The 21,065-nt window shown below is 39.4% G+C and overlaps 1 protein-coding gene across 1 annotated transcript in view; it reads right to left on the reverse strand.

Moving 5' to 3' along the window:
* LOC149566133 (ACT domain-containing protein ACR12-like) overlaps positions 1 to 21,065 on the reverse strand; it is a 220,169-nt gene that overhangs the window by 10,329 nt on the left and 188,775 nt on the right. The gene's annotated exons all lie outside the window — the stretch shown is intronic.

A 21,065-nucleotide genomic window follows, 5' to 3' on the forward strand; every position in this document is an offset into this window, starting at 1 on the left:
GGAGCCAGTTGAGTGCAGTTCCTTGATTTTAGGGGGTATCTCTACATTTTAGGAGGATGTGGCAGTTTTCAGATGTGAGGTTCCACAGGACCATTCCATGGTTTCAGTTTCAGGATGACAGGATGTGTTCCCTAGTTTCTAAGAGCATCCCTAGATTATACGGAAGGGACTGCCAATTGACCCATCTCGTCTGGTATCAATCACAGATAGATGACATGGTCGGTTTCATGTTTATTTGGTTGGTTTGGGCTTTCAAAGGCAATTTCCTAAGTAAGCATTTAAATAATTTATAATAAGGCTATTTATATAGCCATTCAGAGTAATAAGGGGAATATGGCTTCGTTTGGTCAGATGTGCCTTTGTGTTATAGCTTGTTGGAAAGGTCTTGAATTATTATAAACTATTTTCACTATCCGGAGACATTTTGGCACTTTGAGTTATGACATTTTACTGAAGTAAGGTTTTTCCTATAGCCTTGACGCATTTATTTGGAAAAATGTTATTTTATTATAAAGTGCGAAGTGTAATTCTCATTTAGGGTTTGATTTGCACTTGGGAGGAGTTGTAAGGAGATGAAGTCAATATTTTGGAGTATCTTTTGACATTTGAAACTTGTGAAATTGGAAATTGCTCTAGTGGAGCGATTCAGAGACTTGGGACGAAAACCCAAGTCTGGAGTGTTGAGACGCAAACCTTAACAAGGATTTGGTGATTTAATATTGGAGTTGGAAGGTACTATTCTTTGTGGTAAGGACCGACGTTCTTCATAGCACCATTTATCAGAAGTAAATATCACATTCAGCTAGGCGGCCAGACTATTCCAGCTTGGCCGTTTCTTCCAAAGGCAGCTCGGGCTTGTATTGTGGGCGCCATTCCTTATTAGCAGCCACGTTTTGCAATTTGGAGATCATATAGGGGTTTGTGGCAGAAAGCTTTCCATCTTTTTTGATTGTAAAACCCTCTACAACTAGGGTCAGGTTCATTGTAGCCAGCAGCAAATCCATTTGATATATATTTTTCTTTGACTGCAAAAATTTGAATATTATGCTTGGTATGATTTGAATAATTTTCAGATTGTTAAGTGTTTTCAATATATGAATGCTACTCATCATTCTTAGTTCTAAGCTATTTGTTATTTGTTATTTACTTGCATATATCTTCAAAAACACCTAAAAACTTGAAAAAGAGAAAAAACCAAAAAGAAATCAGAATTCTATATAGTCTACTCAGAGGTACAAAATTCTGGTCAAAGTCTTGAATTTTGAAACAAACATCAATTTCCAAGGTCACCGGGATTGGGGATCTTTCATCTATCTATTGCAAAATGGACAAAAATTAACTCATCTCAAATCAATTGGTACTTTGTACAGATGATTAGAAATACGTTTACATTTGTTGAAAGAAATTTATGTAGTGAATGGAATCCATTTGTCCCCTAGAAAACAATTGAATCTAACAATATTTAAATTTACTCCAGTATCCCATAAAAATGCTAATGGATATTTTTTAATTCCAAGAAAATGAATTTGGAGCTCTAGTCTCAGAGAAGGTATATTTACTAGTTATTTAACAATTGTGCAATGGTTCCTATTTCCTCTCTTGTATCAGGATTATATCCTTCAAAGACTAAAATTGCTTCTATTAATGGGCTAAGTTTCGAATGACAATAGAGACTTTCTTCTTCCGGAGAAACTTCTTGACAAGGTTGGCTAGAGTACATTCCAACCTCTTTTAATGAGGAATTCAACTAATTAATAAACTCTTCCATTTCTTGGGCTTTACCAAGTTCCTCATTTTCTAACTCTCATTTTTCTTATTTGGCTTGAGAAATCAATTTCTCAAGAAATTGTATGTCCTGTCTGCGACACATTCTCCTTGCCATACTTCCTACTGCCGATGCTTCAGCAGGACTTCACTAATTCAAAGGTAGGAGTTCTGATCCTGGACTAGCAAAAGACCTAGGGGGTTTGTTCTGTCCTATTGATGAGGATGACCTTTGTTGTAATTGTAGCAAGTGCCTTTTCTTAACTTCTAATTGAGCCATATTTTCTTTCATTTTCCTCCAGGTTTCTGGCCCTACATTCATAGCTTTCTGTCTGTTTTCTAAGATGCAGATTTCATGTACAATATTGGTTAACTGCATGTCAACAGAAAGAGAAGAATATGGAGATCTTTTCATCATTCTACAAAATAACGAAGATTCTGAGTCAGATTTAAAATCTAACTGTTGTTTTTGTTGCTCAACTGCATCGAAAAAATGAACAGATTCTGTCTCAATGTCATCATCTGATCAAATAATATCCTCTGAATTTGAGGGATAATCATCAACAAGTTCGTATTCATCAGAGTTATCCAACCCTGCCTCTTATACCTAACAGGCTCTGCCCTTATTTCTTGATTAGCATAGTGTTCTCCTTTACATATGTAGCAAACTAGTTTTCAGTTTCCTTTTACTTTTATTTTTTCCCTTTTTTTGAAATATCCTTTCTTTTGGAAAACCATTTTCTATACTTGGGCTTTTTAGAACACTCAATGCATTCTGAATTTTCTTCCTTTGGTTTTGTGTTTGAATTTCCTTCCCTTATTGTCACATCCATACCCAGGGGTAATCTTTTTCCATACTATAGGAGATATTAAGGGTTTAACTCTTTTAAGTTCTTTCTTTTGTCTGACCCATTTGCAAGCTTGCGCATTAATTTCTGTGAGAAAATGAACAACTTGAGGGAAGGTAATTGGCCTAAGTTCTATTTGTTCTGCAATGAGGTTTTCTAAAATCCTTTTATGGTAGTATTCCCCTAAACCTTGAAAACTTTATATGAACACATTATGCATTCTTGGTTTTGTTCATGTCCTAATTGGTAAAATTTTTAATATTTCTCAACATAATATTGATCAAACTGTTTTAAATCACATCTATTATTCACAAATATATTGTAAGCCATTCTCTCAGATGCATTAGTTCTACCCACAAAGAGCCTTATTAATTGAGAACATACTTGATTTATTCCCCTATTTATTACATCAACTTTGTAGGCATCATCCAATATATCCCATATCCTTTTTGCTACGCCTGTTACAGAATTAAGAGCTTGTTTAATATCATCATACTCAGTGACTCCCGTGTTGGTTGACATGTAGTTTGTCATCCATGCCCCTATGGCATCAATATTTCTGATGTTCTCAGTTTCACCAAAATTGTCAAAATTTACAAGAGGCAGAACCTCTGCTCTATAATTCTGCAGATTCTTGAAAGGTGTATCATCATGTCCAGAGCCATTGCTACCCCTTGCCATTTGCATTTTTCCCTTTTTCTTTTCTTCAGAGGTTGCTTCTCTCATAGCTCATAACGAGGTATCCCAAACTTTTTGTATGGTAGGAGCAGGTAGATTAGGATTAAGGCCTTTTCCTTCATATTGGACTCTGAGGTATCCTAATTGGTTGGGAATTTATGTATTTTCTGTGGCTAGACTGATTGAATTGGTTGGGTCGAAATTAAAGAATTTTGATGGCTTAACTCACTCATTGGATTAAACACAGTCTTTTCTATCTGCATTGTGTTTTGACTAATGTGTTGTGTAAGAGAATCAATTCTTTGAACAGTTTGCACGACAACAGACACTTCAGATCTTATTGCTTTAATGGACTGCTCCTTGGATTTGAAAACTGGATTGTTGGGCTGCCCACCACGCTTCAGCATGTTCTTTAAATTGAAGATAAACTTGGTGAAGCTGGGTAACTTGATCAAGAAAACCAACTTTCCACTGACCAGAAAGATGATCTTCTAGCCTCTAGGGTTTTCAGGTAGGCAATAATTTCCTGGGCATTAGCTTGGTAGCTAGCAAAGAGTTGCTGGTTGGCAAGGACTTCAGCATGCTGCTGATATTTTAGGTCCTTGGTAAGAAGCATATTCTTGTGCGTGCAAAGATTAGACCAGTTTAATAGCTTGCTCTAGGAAGGTGCCTGAGATTCATTTACAGCTGAGACATGCTGTGCCCAAAAATCTATCTGATATTTGCCAGTTGGATCATATTGAATGAAATCTTTAGATGAGGGAATGAACCTGGAATAACAGATTTGCCTGCTGGTGTACCTAACGTGCTTTCTTCAGGATTCAAATTATCGAGGACAGGAAAAGAGATTGCTTTTCTTGACATCATCTTATCTTCATCATCTTAGAGGATCTAATTACACAGACTGCACCTTAAAAAAACACAAAATTACAATTATCACATTTCTATAAATTACCTTCAAGTTCAGAAAATTGTACATGAGAACAAGAAGATACATCTAGGCCAAGTAATGGCTCTTTTGTTGTAACAAGAAATTGAGCTGAGGGTGGTTCTGACACAGGTGGAATAGTTAGAAAATGAAACATATTATACCAGACAGATCCTGGGATTATATCTACACCTTGTTTGAATTGCCATGGTGGAATCCTATAATCATGGCCTAACTCATTTACAAACTTTGAGGAAGATCCAGAATGGTATCTAGATGGGATCCGGATGAATTGAAACCTTTGTAACTGAGATTTTGCTTGCCGAGTAGAAAAGTTTAAGACAACTCTATTGTCAAGTTTCTTAATACTAACATTGTGCAATTGAGAAGGTTTCTCTACCTGAGTATCTTTATCCCATAACTCAAGTGCCCATTCGGTAGGCATTTGGATATCCTTATGTTTTACTAAATGGGGTGCTCTCAGTTGAGTTGTATGACTGGCAGATTTCCAAATGTTGACAAGGCTTCCACTCATGACATGGCTTTTCTGGGATTCAACATTAAGGGTAATGACTTATTGTACAAACTATAGTGGATCAAAAAGGTAAGGGTATGATCAACTGAGGCTTTCTTCATATGCAGGTTCATGGTCTTGAATTCACATTTTAACACATCATTTAGATTGTCATCTTTTAGACTGACTGGATAATCATGCACGCAATCTATATAAATGGGTCCACAGGACATAGTATCACAGGTTGCTCCTAGCAAAGCATGTGATATTTTTGTGAACCTAGCATGTTTTAACATCATCGTTAAAATAATAGGAAACCTTTTCCTATAATGACCTAAAATCCCAATTCTGATATAGGAGAGATGCATGTACTGATAACTATGGGGATCTATCCTTGCCTGTCTTTGCCATTCGCCTATTTCAATTTCAGTGAATAATTTTAGCTTTCTCTTAGAACCATTTTACACAGTATGCTGCAACTCAGCAATCTTGCATTTACTAACAGCTTTATTGACAAAGAATTCTTTTACAACTTTGGGAATATCTCTATAGATATTGGATGCTTCAATCCTAGGGACTCTAAACTCTTTATCAACAAACTCTTCCATAATCATCATTAAAAACAAACTCATGTAGAACATTCACATTTGTTTCTCTTAAAATAAAATCTTGTCCAGATTGAGGAAAGAAGTTTCTGAAACTTACTTCTGCATTTTGTGCTTGAGTTTGATCTTGAACTGCTTCCTCAGTGTGTTTCATCCTCTGGTCTGCCATTGATGCACACTCATATCTGCGCTCAAATTGCAAATTTTACTGCCTGAACACTGCCCTAACAACACCTAACTTTGGCTTAACAACGAGACTTACAATACCAGGTCTTACAACAATTAGATTGAGACTTGCAAGAGTTGCACAAAGAGCTATATGTGTTGGGTGGATATTTTGCAACTGGCAATTTTGGGTAAAAATCCAGTTGCAAAATAGGATGACCAGCCATAGCGTGTGAGACAGAGTCTCTCCTACCTTAAAGGAAAAGCTCCCTCTTCTCGCCGTTCCTTGGATCAACTTAAGGTAAGCAAGAAGTCGAAAGATTTTGTAAAGGGGTGTTACCAATATTCTTTCTTCTTAACTTTCAAGAAAGAATCCACTTATCCGTGGAGCAAGTAATGAGCAAGGTGAAATCTCTAACTACACTTCTATCTAAAGCTGAAAACGGTGATACCGATAAACCAACACCAACTCAAAGGCTAACTGAAAGTGTACCGATTTGGCTCTAAGTTCGGTCATACTTCTATATGGAAAAAGATTTACTAATAGGGCACAAAGACTTGTAAAAGTAAAGATATCTTAACTGTTTTGTTAATAAAGAAGGAAATACAAGCTACAGACAAGCTTCTAACTATATATTTCCACAATTGCTCCTAGTCAAAGCTCCGGCTCCAATTGCTTCTTAACTCTTTTTTATACTCAATTATCAAGAACACAAGATAACATGAATCAAAGATAATGTATGCAAATTACAGACAAAGCTTCTAATTCCAACAATTAATCTCACTCAATCAAAGTTAAGTCTCAATTACTCCTTTGTATTCACTTTTCTCTCAAAATAGTGCTACACAAACAAAGTTGTGATGGCACAATTTCTCCAGAGCTCTCTTGCATACAACATAAGATAAAAGATGATTTTACAATGAAGGGGGCACTCCTTTATATAGGCATAGGAGTTGAGAAAAAGATGGAGGAAAAAGTGGGAGCAACGCAACCAACTTTGACCTAGTCTAACTAGAAGAGAAATTATTGGGTTACATGTAACTGCACTTGCAATTTGCATTACATGTAATCACATCTTTTCATGCAATGCATCCTCTTAGATCTACAAACAGAAACAAAAAGAAAAAGAAAAATCTTAAAGATTCTTCTTTAGTGCCTTGAACTTGATGATAACATCACGCATTGTAGGAAGATCAAATATCTCCATTGTCTTTGATATGACCTCTACCCTTACTGCATCTGCATATGCTGATTGTACAACCTTAGAATTTGTTGCCAAAGAATCTAACAAGTGCTTTGTCGAGAATTTATACAGGACAAACTTGTTCATCGTGTGAGAACCAAAAACTTCAGAATCTAAATCAGAATTGATCCTGATTGTATATTCCGAACTTGCCCTTTCAACTACAATCAGATTGCCACGTTCATCAAGAACCTGACATCCCATTCGTCCCAAATCACAAGTGACACCTGTTTCTACTGCTTGACAATCTCTAAGAGTTGCTTGCAACTTTGTAATCAGCTTCCTCAATGTTTCTTCTTTGTAGCCCATAAGTCCTTGATACCTGAAGAACATTTAACATGACGGGAGAATGTCACATGAGACCAAGGCATCTAGATCAAATTTTGCAATTTCATCCCAATCATTGAGTATCCCTTTCAAATCATTTGCTTCTCGAGTCAAAGAAGAGATCAAGTTTTGCTCCATTTCATTCATCTCTTTGACACGCCCAAGAACTGCAAATGTTTCTATAATGGCTCAAACCCCTTCTAAGATGACTTCTCCTATCCAAGACTTTGTGGCTTCAATCAAATTTCTTTCCTTGGATGTCTAAGACATAATAACAACACATTGAGAAGATTGTTGCCGAATGACTTCATTTAGGTGAGAAACCTCTTGTTTGAGTTGATTTTTCTTCTCCTATAATTCATGATTGCTTTTCGATACATTAGCTAATGCATCTTGAGCATCTTGCAAACAATTCAAATGTGACTGCTTCCTGATTTCTACCTTAGTGAACTTGTAATCAAAACGAGTAAGTTCCTCAATAAGTTTGTCCACTAGTGGCTTAGCAACTTCTACAAACTTGGTTTTATCCGAATCAACTAAAATCCTAGAAACATTCTTATCTTTCAAAGATTTGGACTTAGTTTTCTTTACAGGGAGATTATCTGGAGGTACAACCACTTTTCTTCTCTTTGTTGTGATCCTACTCAACCATGCAGACAACTTTCATCTGTGGAAGTAGGTACAGTGGAGACCACTGGCATTGATCCAAATTGTATCTTCATTGTGGCTGAACGAGATTCAGTCTGCACAGTTGAATTCATAGGTGCATGATGAGAAGATTCTGTCATGAAAAGCTCAAAGCCTATCGAAGATGTATCAAGTTGAGAAACTTGACCCTTTGTAAGAGTTGGAAAATCCTCAAACACATTTCCCAAGTGTTCATATTGTTCATTTGCCAAAATGAGAGGAGCAGTTGAAGAAATAGAAAAAGCCAATGTATTTACTTCTGAAACTAGAACAAAAAGTGTGAAAATAGTGGAAAATGAATCCACATCATCATCTATCTCATTCAGAAAAGGTGCTTAATGCATGGATGGTGCATGAGTTTGTGCAGGCCTTGAGAGAGAAATGATCACGACTTCCCCTTCTTCCTCCTGATCTTCTTCATCTAATTCTATCTCTAATTCCTCCGACTTTTCTTCTGATTTGGGGATTAGTTTGGGGATTTGAGATGATTTAGATCCTTTTCCATCCTTCAATTTAAATTTAAGGGACTTCTTTACATCAGAAGAAGAAGCTCCATCTTTTCTTGCAATTTCTAGCTGCGACTTCCTTCCAAGAGGGCCAAAGCTTCCACAATCCAAACCCAATTTAGGATTAACCCTTGTTAGGCCTTTAATTTTCAGCCACTTGTTGGTGTTGGCCAAAATGGATTGCAATCTATCTAGGATAGATGTACCTTATTTCTGCTGCCATTGAATGGGAAAAGGGTACCTTTTATTGAAATTGGCCTGATGAAATTCCGGATCAAGAACATTGCCATCATCTTCGATTTGGAAATCTGAAGGTATCTCAAGCATATGTTAAGATTGATGATTTGCTGCGAAGCAATCTACAGTAATCCATCTTCATTATATCCAACTTTGTCCTCGTATCATCCAAACATTCTCGATGCGATGAACATGCGTGAAAGCCCTCTTGATTTGAGAATTCATCTCTCTAAAATCAAAGTCAAATTTGGCTTTGAACTTCTTCAAAGTGATTAATTGCAATTTTGCTTCCATATTTTTCACTTTGTGCACAAAATTAATTGAATAATTACCAATCACCAAGGGTTTGGCAGGAAGAAATACTAAAAGCAAGCCTATACAAAGTATGTTGATCAGACTGTACTTCCATGAGTTGTCTGGCTAACTCCATCAGAATGATTTTATCAGTAGCATACCTAGGTAAGGTATACGACTCACCTTTAAAGTATCCAACTCTCAAGTATGTAAAAGTTGGAAACTAGATAAAGATACAACCATATTGATTTACCTTTTCCCAAGCTTCATTAGATACCCTTTGATGGATAACTGTCTATCAAACAAGCACCGGAAATGCCCAAAGAAAGCATCTTGGACTCTTCTGTAATGGAATTTACTATTAGCCAGAGTGATTTGATCATAGTAATCCCAAACTGGAATCTGAAGATGACCTCCTTTGGTTGAGAGACCAGAGAAAGATCCCATGGCAGCAACAATGTATACAAGGTAGGAGTTCATGTAAAAAGGCACCAAAATCCCTATGTGGAGCAATTGTTGACAGAGTGCAGCGCTAATCAACTCTCCCCAAAAGATGTGTTCTTTGTTTTCCATGATTTGGAAGATGAATTTGTACATCCATGGTTTGAAATCAGTGGAATCTTTGAGACCACAAACCCTGCTGAGAAGAATGATAAGGTCTTTATACTCTTGCTTGAAGTTAGACCTATGAACGGTCTTTGACCATCTCGAGAAGTTATTCCTTTTATTATCCAACCCGTACTGATTTACGTATTTTTGATGATCTCCTTTCTTCTCATTCCAGATTTTCAAAGATGATTCTTTGGTCAGATCTATGCATTTTGCATTATGTGGCACTTCGAAGATTTGCTCAATAACTTTTGGATCAAGACTAATTATAACCCTACCATCAACATCCTTGATTGTGTTCGATTTTGGGCTGAAACATTTTGCACATCCAAGAACGAACTCAAGTTTCATGGTAGTCATAGGAAATGTAGATACCAAGTGAATATTACTTCTCTTGATACGTTTCATCTTGTGACCAACAGGAGTTTCTACTCTTCGCAGAAAGTTAGCCATGTCCACGTGTTCGATCACCGTGTCCAGCACGTTGTCAAGAATAGATGTGACTTGGGATGGAATTGCATGACCCAACTCTTTGTCAAACTGATATTTCATCTTGCCTTTAGATTTTGATGGTGAAGGCATCTCTTGTGCTTGTGCTACAACACAAAAATCCCAAAACATAAACACATCATTAGAGGAAATTGCCATACAAGTTGATTTTCGATCAACAACAAAGGTTCGAGTACAAATTTGAAACTTTATAGATCCGATGAAATGATCTCAAAGAGAAATCATATACATATGTAGTGAATGGAGATGAAATGTGGAATCAAGTATAATGGAAATGAAAATGAAAGGAGATGAATATGTGTGAAGGTGGAATGCATGCGAATGCGTGCAAATGAAAACTGCTGATTTTCAAAAATATGACTTAGGTTTTCAAGATGTTATTGCATGAAAAATGGATTACATGTAAGTGCAACATGTAATAAGGGATGGAAAGTGAGATGAGATGCGAATGTGGATGGAGAATGAGCTTTACATGTAAGTGCAGATAACGAATGAGATGCAAAATGTGGAAAGACACAGAAAGTGGAAAAACATGTATTTGCCTTAGTTGCCGATTTGTGAAACGAATCCAATTCGGGCATGTGAATCAAATCCATGGATTCATGATTTTTTTTTCCAATAATGATTCGTGTATATATATATATACTAAAAACTAAGAGAAATTATTTCATAGTATGAATCTATGATTCTAGTATGCGTCTATGAATCTAGTGTACTTGATAATTGATCTATTTTCATGATTATAAAGAAAATTAGAACATTCACATTCATGATTTTATGTTTTTGTGCCTTATATTGCCATGGATTCATGTTGGATGCTTAGGATTCGTGCTTGGATCTTTGAGGATCCGGGCAGGATCCTTGATCCTGCCCGTAGATCCATCAGGATCCTTGGGCCACGGATCCTGATAGATCCACAGGCAGGCAGGATCACGGACCCTGCCCGTATCCTCACGGATCCACGTGTGAATCCGGATCCGGATTGGACCCGAATGAGATTACATGCATGTGTGGATGATGAATGAGATATAAAACATGTAATCACATTTGACAAATGAGATGTAAAGTGTCGTGACATGGAAGATGGAAATCAAAAGTGATGATGCTTTCGCATGAAATGGAAGATGGAGTGAAGTGAAACGTGCTCAAGTTCTTGGGAAAGAACTTGCAACTTCTCCAGAATGGAGAAAAACTAGAAAGCAACACACAAAACACAAAAACTTCAAAAGAAAAACGTACCTTTGACAAATGATTCAAACATGTCAACATGAAGAGCACTTCAATATGCAATTTTGAATTTGGAGTTGGGGAAAAACCAAAAACATGACAATGAACCATTTCTTCATTTTTAAAGGAAAAATACACTTTCCTTAGCAATGATTTCAACAAGTGGCAATCATCAAGCTAAAATGTGCATAAAATCAGCAAGATAAGCACAAATAGCAAGAAAGAATATGTCCACTTACATGATGATTAAGTGCCAAAAATGATAGAGGGAAAAGCTCCAAAATTGAAATTTTCTTCAAAAAAATTGGACCTTTTCAAACTTTGCAAAGGGAATCCATAGCGGGCAGCAAATGAGGCGTTTTTAATGGCCAATGCCAAAAACATGCCCTAAGAAAGCTCAAAATCCCAATGTTTTTGGCTTTGGCATGCACATGGAATGTTTTTGTAAAAACGTGAATCTCCAAGGGCATGAATCAAAATGTTTTGGCTTCCAAAAGCCAAAATGTGAGCCAAAAATGAAGATTTTTGATGATTTCCTCCAAAACGTGCCCTTGAAAGGTGTTAAAAATAACATTTTTAGCAAGAAACCTCAACATTCATTGTTTAGAAATCCATGGATTTGCAAAAATGACTTCAATGGAGAAGATTTCAAGAAAATCCATGAAGGAAATCAATCAAAATCCTCAAAAACATGTTTTTGAGAGTTTTTGAGAGCTCTTTGCATGTATTTTCTCCAAAAACGGGTTTTGGAAGGGCACAAACATGAGTTTTTATGCAAAATGCACCTTTTTGTGGTCAATGCATATTTTAAAAACTCACTATGATGCAAAACACACCTTTTACTGGTCAATGCATATTTTAAAACATGTCTTTCGTTTAAAAACTCACCTTTTGGAGATGTATGCATGTTTTAAGTGAAAACTCACCTTTTTGGTGCAATGGCATATTTAAGTTTTAAAGCTCATTTTTTTAATGTCATTGCACATTTTAAGTGAGTCTACATGCAATGGCATCAAAAAGGTCTACCTTTGAGTGACTTTACATTCTAAGTTGAATTTTACATGCAATGGCATGAAAAAGGTCCACTTTTGATGGATTTTACATGTAATGACACGTAAAAGTCCACTTTTGATGACTTTAAGTGATTTCTTTAGCACATGTCCATTTAATTTCAACAAAATATTAATTAAATGGGACAAATTATATTTACATATCATATTAATAATACATGATGTAAATATCATTTAATAAGTAATATTTACTAGAGCATTTGATTTAAATGCTAAAAATTAAATTGAACTATATAGTTAATATAGTCACGTGAAAAATTAAAAAGTAAACTCAACTTAAACATATAATATAAAGTGCACTATAGTTACTTTAAGTGAAACTTTAATTGATAAAGTAACTCAAAAACATAACATAAAGTGAATTTAGAATATATTTTTAAAAAAGTGAATGTCAAAAAAAAAATATAACATGATATTTTTAATTCGTGTTGTTGCATAAAAAAAAAGTCCACTTTGTGGGCACCAAAACAACCATATTTTTTGGCTAACAACTCCGATTAAGCTCTAGGTTAGATCAAATTGAAGGGGAAACCGAAAGCCATGACTTGAGCAAGACCAAAGGACTGAAAGCCAACAAACACACACTCAAAAACAAAGAAAAGGATGATGAAAGCCTCAAAAATCAAGCATAGGCTCGACAAATATAGAAACGAAATTGACTTGACGAAAGCCTTCAGTAAAAGAATTTGATATGCGAATTGGAGTTGATTGATTGATCAAACATTAAGCAATTGAATAACAAATTCAAAACTTTTAAAGTTTCGTACTGTTACTAGCATTTTGTGTTGACAAAATGCAGGACAACAATATGCATGGCAAAACAAGAAAAAACACAATAATTGGCAATACATTAAATAGGAAAACATTTTAGACAAACGATCTAAGAAACATACCAACTTTGATGAAAGTTGTGAGAACAAAAGGGACCAACTTCCATTACTTAATTAGCATACTTTTACAAATAGATAATGACAGACATACAAGACTCATACTACTAGATATGATTAGAGAAAGGTCTGTGTTTAATTCCCATTGGAGCATACTCCTCTATTTCTCTTGATCATATATAAACTTTACCATACTTACTTGAAACTAGACTTTACCAAAGACTCTCCTAAGGACTTAACTCTTAGCTTCACACCTTCTGCCTTGAGAGTAGGCTCTTTGCCTAGTGTGCCTTGGGAAACTGAAGCAGATTTTATGAAATTTGAAATCCTGACCATAGAGGAGTGACACGAAGCAATCCTTATCCGAATAAGATTCCCACTATGTGCAATGTATAGCACTGGGTGGACCCCAATATCTTATGAACAAGATAAGGATGATCAACAAACTTTATGTACAATCTCCTTTTGATCACAGGAAGGATAACCCATGGTAACGTTAAGGTGGTAACCTTACCTCTTTACAACCATGGTTTGGTCTATGCCCATCTTTTTCTAACCAAGTGATGGGTAACTTGGATGAGTGACAAACCCACCCATTAGTCATCACTATCTTCTTCTCCACATACACATCTAGGACAATGATAGTCGTCATGAGGTTCTATTCTCGACTATGGATGCAGAACTGTCGATTCATGTTTACCGTACAAGTAAAATAAATCAATGCATACAGACAATGGAAATACGAATAGCAGAACTCCTTAGATTATTCGCATATGCCAGAACATTACATTATGCTTGATAAGATGAATCATGATTTACAATGATCCCAGATGGGATATAAATACTATCCGCTGAACCTTCCCGAAGGAGTCTGTCGGCCACAAACATTATGTCCGCTACAAACTATTTACTCGTCGGCTACAAAATTTGTCAGCCGACTGGATGGTCACGGTGGTGTTTCTGTAGCCGACGGAATGATTGTCGTCGGTGTTTTGTATTTTGTAGCCGACGGGTAAATAGTTTGTAGCGAACATAATGTTTGTGGCCAACGGACTCCTTCGGGAAGGTTCGGCAGATCGTATTTATATCCCGTCTAGGATCATTGTAAATCATATTCTATCTACTATTAGGGATATTATGAAGCATAATGTATGTTTGGCATATGCGAATATAATTCTGCTATTCTGTTCGTGTTCGTGTTCATTGTTTGTATGCATTGTTTTCTTTACCAGTACGGTAAACATTTGGTGCCGTTGCCCGATGGACCTGGTACGCAGGCAGGTAGATGGAAATTAAATGCCGACTCTGTTGAATAAAAATAAGAACACGGTGAAGGATAAAAATGAGATTCATGTAGCTCAAGCTAATTTAATTCTGGCATAGCAGGCAAAGCGCCAGAGGAGATTCCAGAAGATTGCTGACGAAAATCGAAGCACGGAGGAATTGCTGGAGGAGACTCGACAGCGGGTGGAGTTGGTGGAAGAAGCACAGGAGGCCTTCTTGAAATTGTGTTCGCCGAGGGAAGAGAATTCAGACGGAAGAGCATTGACTTGCACAGCTCGGAGTGCCGAGGGAGCACAAGCGTGGAGTGACCTCTTCGTCCGGGATACACTTCCACGGGAGACAACTTCAGAAGATCCTTCTTCTTCACCAAGGTTCGCAACTGTTGAGACCTCCGGTGTGGGAGTTCAGACCTCCGGTGCGGAAGTGTAGACCGCCAGTGCGGGAGTGTAGACCGCCGGTGTGGGAGTTCAGATCGCCGGTGTGGGAGTTCAGATCGCCGGTGTGGGAGTGCAGACCTCCGGTGTGGGAGTTCAGACCTCCGGTGTGGGAGTGCAGACCACCGGTGCGGGAGTGCAGACCTCCGTGTTGGAGTAAACAACGCCAGTGTTGCAGGACCCAGTAACGCCTCTCTACCAAATTTAGTTGTGATGGCGGGACCCAAAGAAAAGCTACCGAAGTTTGAGGGCAATGGTATAGCCAACCCCATCCGACATTGTAAGACATGTGAGACGATCTGGCGGGCAAATGGAATCACAGATGCCAACGAATGGGTCAGGCAATTCCCGGCAACCCTACGGGGTGTGGCGGTTGATTGGTTTTCGGATATGGATCCACAAAAGCTAAATAGCTGGGATAACATTAAAAAGGAGTTCTTGGTGGAATTTAAACTCTTGCGGGATGATAATGAAATCGTAGTAGAGATTTTCAATACCAAACAGGGGAAGCATGAAACTGTCCACGTCTACGCCAGGAGATTAAAAGACTTAATAAACAAAATGGAAAGCAAGCCGGCGAACGGATTGTAGAAAAGATGGTTCGTGGACAGCCTACGCTCGAAGTTGCGAAGGAAAATGAAAATTGTGCCACCGTCGTCATATGCAGACGCGTATAACATAGCACTGGACCTTGAAAGTGAGCAGAAGACAAAGAAGAAGAAAACTAGCTCTTCTGATTTTGATGATGACAAGCCTGCCGGAGATGATAGCAGCGACGACGAAGGCAGCAGCAAGAAGGTTTGTGCCCTACAAAAGGATATGGTTCGCATGATGGAGGAGTTTAAAAACATGCAGAAGGAGCCAAAAGGCAGTGAACTGTGGTGCACGGAGTGTAAGACCGACGGTCATACTAGAGGATCGTGTCCAAAGAACCAATTCTGCGACATTTGTCAAATCATGGGTAATTCGACAAAGGAGTGCCCCCTTAACATGAAGACAAGAGGATCTTTGCAAGTGTTTCTTACACAGGAGGCTTCCTCGTCGGGCAGTATCGGAAATACGAATAGCGTAGGTGCCACATCCGGAGGGTACAGGAATAATAACAGAGGGCAAAATAACAACAATGTGAACAATAACAATAATAATGGGAGCCGAAGTCGAACCCAGTATGATGCAAACGGCTGATTGTTCAATGCCGAGCATGTAATTTGTGGGGTCATTTTGTGCGGGATTGTATAGCGGCAAACACACCGAAATTATTATGCAGATGGTGTGGACCCGGCGATCATGAAGATTCCAAGTGTCCAAAGTCTGGAGTAAACTTGATCACTGTCGGCACGGATGTAGAGGAGGTTCTGGAAATTACACGGAGGCAAGCAGAGGGAAAAAGAAAATTGGGGGAAATGCAAACGGAAATTGGAAAGGCATCGTCGGCAGGGACATCTCAGTTGAAGGACATCATCGGCACCTTGGCAAGGAACTTCGCAGAAGAAAACATTGTACGATAGATCTTACAAACACAGATACCGGTCAAGATAAGTGACCTCACAATGCCCTAGTTACAGACGGCCATTCTGAATCATGCACCGTTTCCGAAAGCAACGAAGGACACAGGAAGAGACAGTAGGTAAGTGATGACAACAGACCCAATGCTGCTGGCACTCACATTCGGACGGCGTCCGGCGATCGTCGAGATGGGGATTTTGGAAAATGTTCTGACAGACACAATTGTCGACGGAGGGTCCAGCGTGAATGTGTTGCCGGAGGATACTTGGAAGAAGTTGGGAAAGCCGACATTGTGGCCACCTGCATTTCAGTTGCTCATGGCAGACCAACATGGAATCAAACCGTTGGGAATCTTGAAAGCGCAACCGGTAACCATTGGTATGCAACCATTTTTATTGGATTTCGCAGTCATTCCATTGAAAAGAAAAGGATATGATGCTATTCTGGGACGGGATTGGTTGGTGCAAGCAAAAGTAAAACATGATTGGAAATGAAATACCCTATCAATGGAGCGTGGAGGCAAAAGATTCATAATTGACCTGCACACACAAACGGTAGGTGAGGAGGCAGCATCGTTAGACTCAAAAGGTGAAGGCGACAGTGATGATGAAATAAATGATGACGAAGGAAAGAGGAGAATGGAACCGGATGAAGAAGGAATATTGAGACTAGATGGAGGATCAAATGACGACAACCTAGACTTGGTGAAATTGGCCTTTACCATTGGCAAATAGAAGACTACGAACTCTTTCCCAGTTGTAATATGATAAGGGTCGACGAAGGTGAGAAAAAGGAGGAAAATGGATGTCCGGAGGAATACAGAGAAGCAGATGACACAAAGGAGGTTACGACTGAAGAAGGGAAGGACATACAATACAGACCTAGAAAAAAGAAAGATCCCACCATTTGGTACACGGTGAATGGACTGCACAGGAGGAAAAGAACGCATCACACCATAAAATTACTTGAAGGGTACCAACAACAAAGAAATAAGCTAGATGCGCGACGACCGCAGGCACAGTGGGCGACAGAGGTGCCTCCGATAGTCAACGGATTTAAATTGCAACTATATGATACCAGGAAGACTTCGTCGCTGTCACAGAATGGTCAACTGACTCCGTCGTCATTGCAGAATGGTGATGCCTGGAGACAAAATTGAGGTGCTGTCTTTCTATTTTATTTTATTTTTGTCAAAAAAAAAAAAAAAACAAAAATTAAAAAAAAAAAAATTGAAAAAAAACAGGAAATATATATATATATATATAAAAAAAGAGGCCTCCGCGGGAGGTGCCCCACGGGCACTTGGCCGCGGGAGGTGTTCCGCGGACCTCCTCCGTGGGAGGTGCCCTGCGGGCACCTGTCCGCGGGAGGTGTTCCGCGGACCTCTTCCGTGGGAGGTGCCCGACCTTGCTGCAACCCCGCGGGTTTCTCATTTCCGCGAGCTTCTTTTTCAATGATTTTTGCCGCCTGTAAAACAGTCTCCCGCTAGTGTTAAGCAATCTCCCGCAGTGTTATGGTTTATGTTTTTTTTTTTTTGTGGCGCTGGATGGCAATTTGCAGTGGGGGGTTGAGATAAGCAACTGTATTTTTTGGGAAGGAGGTTTTTTTTTGGAGGTTGAAGGATTGGCGTTTATTATTTCAACAGATTTTTTCGGCTCGGGCGACGGTTTGATCTGGATACAGAATGCACGCTAGAAGGGAGCATGTGCATGTTGTCAATCTAGCAAGCGGCAGCTTTGGCTTTGGGTGAAGGTTTGAGTCAGTAGTGGGAAAGGCGTGTGGCGGACTGAAAAATTTTAGTTGGAGGATTGGAATACAGGAGGGGGAAAGAGGTGTGTGTAAGCCTGGAAGCCATGGAAGCAGTCAGAAGTGAGGAGCTATTAATTATTAAAATTTAAAAAAAAAAAAAAAAAAACGACAGATTCAAGTTGTTCGGAATGAGTAGTAGACGATGCCGAACGGAAGGGGAAGCAACAGTGGTTACCAGAAAGAGTGCAGAATCGGCAGAAAATGACAGAAATGGTGTGTTCTGTGCAGTTTTGTGTGGGTTTCGAAGTGCTAATTTGGTCTTGGCGGCGAGACGCCGCCGGGGGTGTTGCCCCCTTGACCCCCAGTCATTGCGGATATCAGTCGTGGGAGTCTGACCAGTTGATGAAGACCTGGAGCTGCTGCAGGCATAGATTGTTGTGTACCAAAGGCACTTGGAGTAGGTGTTGGCTGTGAGGCTGTCTTGGTGGATGCGTAGAGAGCTTGGGAGAAGCCGATCATCCAGCTGGAGGCAGTGCAGCGACACTTGGTTCGGGGTACTCAGGAGTTGGAAACAGAGAAAGTAGCGTGGGTGGCTATCAAGGTCAGCTTGAGAAGACAATATTGTGTTAGCAGAGGCTACAGATGCAACGGGATGAAGCTGAAAGTGATGTGACAAGAGCAGATTTTTCTTGTTACAGTTAGTCCGTTAATGTATTTTGTTTGTTAATTTGTCTTAGGTATTTTGTAATTGTCGTCCGAAGACGACTTTTCTTTTTGGGGGGGATGGTGTCAGCCGACTGGATGGTCCCGGCGGTGTTTCTGTAGCCGATGGAATGATTTTCGTCGGTGTTTTGTATTTTGTAGCTGACGAGTAAATAGTTTGTAGCGGACATAATGTTTGTGGCTGACGGACTCCTCCGGGAAGGTTTGGCAGATAGTATTTATATCCTGTCTAGGATCATTATAAATCATATTCTATCTACTATTACGAATATTATGAAGCATAATGTATGTCTGGCATATGCGAATATAATTCTGCTATTCTGTTCGTGTTCGTGTTCATTGTCTGTATGCATTGTTTTCTTTACCAGTATGGTAAACAAAATCTTTACCGACGACGTCGGCTATAGTATACAAAAACATCGACGACAATCAAGTCGGCTGAAAACATCCCCCGAAAAAGAAAAGTCGTCTCCTGACGACTAACAAAATTAGGAGACAACTTACAGACAACAAAAGAAATACTAAAGAGAAGGAGGAGGCGTCCCAGAAGGGGGCTGCTGGCGACCCAACTCATATACCTGCTCTGTCTTGATGCGCAGATCTGTCTGAATCTGAGAATTAACCTCCACGGCTTCCTTCAGTAGAAGCGCGGCATCCATAGCTTGCCTCCTGGCTAACTGCAACTCGTGCTCAGCCGCATCTTTATCCCGTACAGCCGCTTCCCCATCTCAGATAGCTGCGTCTCTATCTTGCACCAATGCTGCCATATCCTTCAACGGTGCTGCCCGCTCTGCGGCCCATGCTGCCTGCTGGTCGGCCAAGTCGGCAGCTAACTTCTCTCTCGCCTCTTTCAACTGCTAGAGATCTCTGAGCTGCAACACTTTCTGCTGCCCTGTCGGCCTCCGTGCGCTGTCGAGCATAATAAACCTCCTTGTACAGTCGCACAATCTCATGTGCTAGCTTCATCAACGGAGTGTCACTCGGTCCCAACTCCGGCTCTATGGGCCAATCTAACAACATCTCTGGTGTCTTAACCGTTGGCCAACCTCTGTCCACAAAACAAGTCTGAAATCATCGAGGACAAACCCCACAAATATATGCTTCGATCAAATGCCACTCCCTCCGCCAAGTCATAGCCTGAATTGCCACATCGTGTCCCTTCTTCAACGCAAACTTCATAGTCTTGAGGTAGTCCCTGCACCTATCCTCATCCGACCCGTAATCCTCCTTGGCGAAGCCCTCCAATGACCATTCCGCATCACTATTCTCCTTCTCGTCAGGGGGAGCCATGCCGACATCCGGTGCCGCCTCCTCTGCTGTCGGCGCAACCACGACCTGTGGCATTCCCTCCTCCTGAGGTTGAGGCTCTGGTGCTGTAGGTGAGTATTCCCGCCTGTCATGCGGGTGACCCGGGTTCGTTCCCTGGCAATGGTGCCAAATTTTTACTGTACAGGTAAAATAAATCAATGCATACAGACAATGGAAATACGAATAGCAGAACTCCTTAGATTATTTGCGTATGCCAGAACATTACATTATGCTTGGTACGATGAATCATGATTTACAATGATCCCAGATGGGATATAAATGCTATCCGCCGAACCTTCCCGAAGGAGTCCGTCGGCCACAAACATTATGTCCACTACAAACTATTTACTCGTTGGCTACAAAATCTTTACCGACGATGTCGGCTACAAAATACAAAAACATCGACGACAATCAAGTCGGCTGACAATTCAATGATGGTGGATGTTGCCAAATGTTCATTCCACATGATTCTCATTGTCATGGCTTTACAGGCTCCACAGATACCCAGTGAATGAGCGTTAATATTACCTAGTTCTTGCTGATATGTGGTGACTTGATTCCAAACCAGTTGTTGTAAGTTGTATAGATGCCTAATGCGAGTGCCAATATTCCATTGATGGAAGATTGAATCCTGCAAATAAGGACCACAGTTTTGACAGACGTAATGATTAATAAGATTGTTAACATCAGATCTAAAAGTTAATTTACATAAAACTCCTTTATAACCAAAAAAGCTAAACTGCAGTTGTGATTGGGGGTATGACCCCTAGAATCAAATTAATTGGCTCCCCTTTTCTTGTCTTTCGATGGATGGATTTAAGAATTGAATTGGCATTTGAAACTGGATTTTAGGACAGTGAATGATCTCCCTGATTGCTTCATTCGTTGGTTCTTCTTGATTTACAACTTTAAAGTAGCTATTGGGATCCCATATATTGTAGTAGTTAACAAGTATTTAGCC

The sequence above is a fragment of the Cupressus sempervirens genome, chromosome 3 (genome assembly GCF_028749045.1).
Source record: "Cupressus sempervirens isolate cs-2001-9-10 chromosome 3, ASM2874904v1, whole genome shotgun sequence".
Lineage (NCBI taxonomy): Eukaryota > Viridiplantae > Streptophyta > Pinopsida > Cupressales > Cupressaceae > Cupressus > Cupressus sempervirens.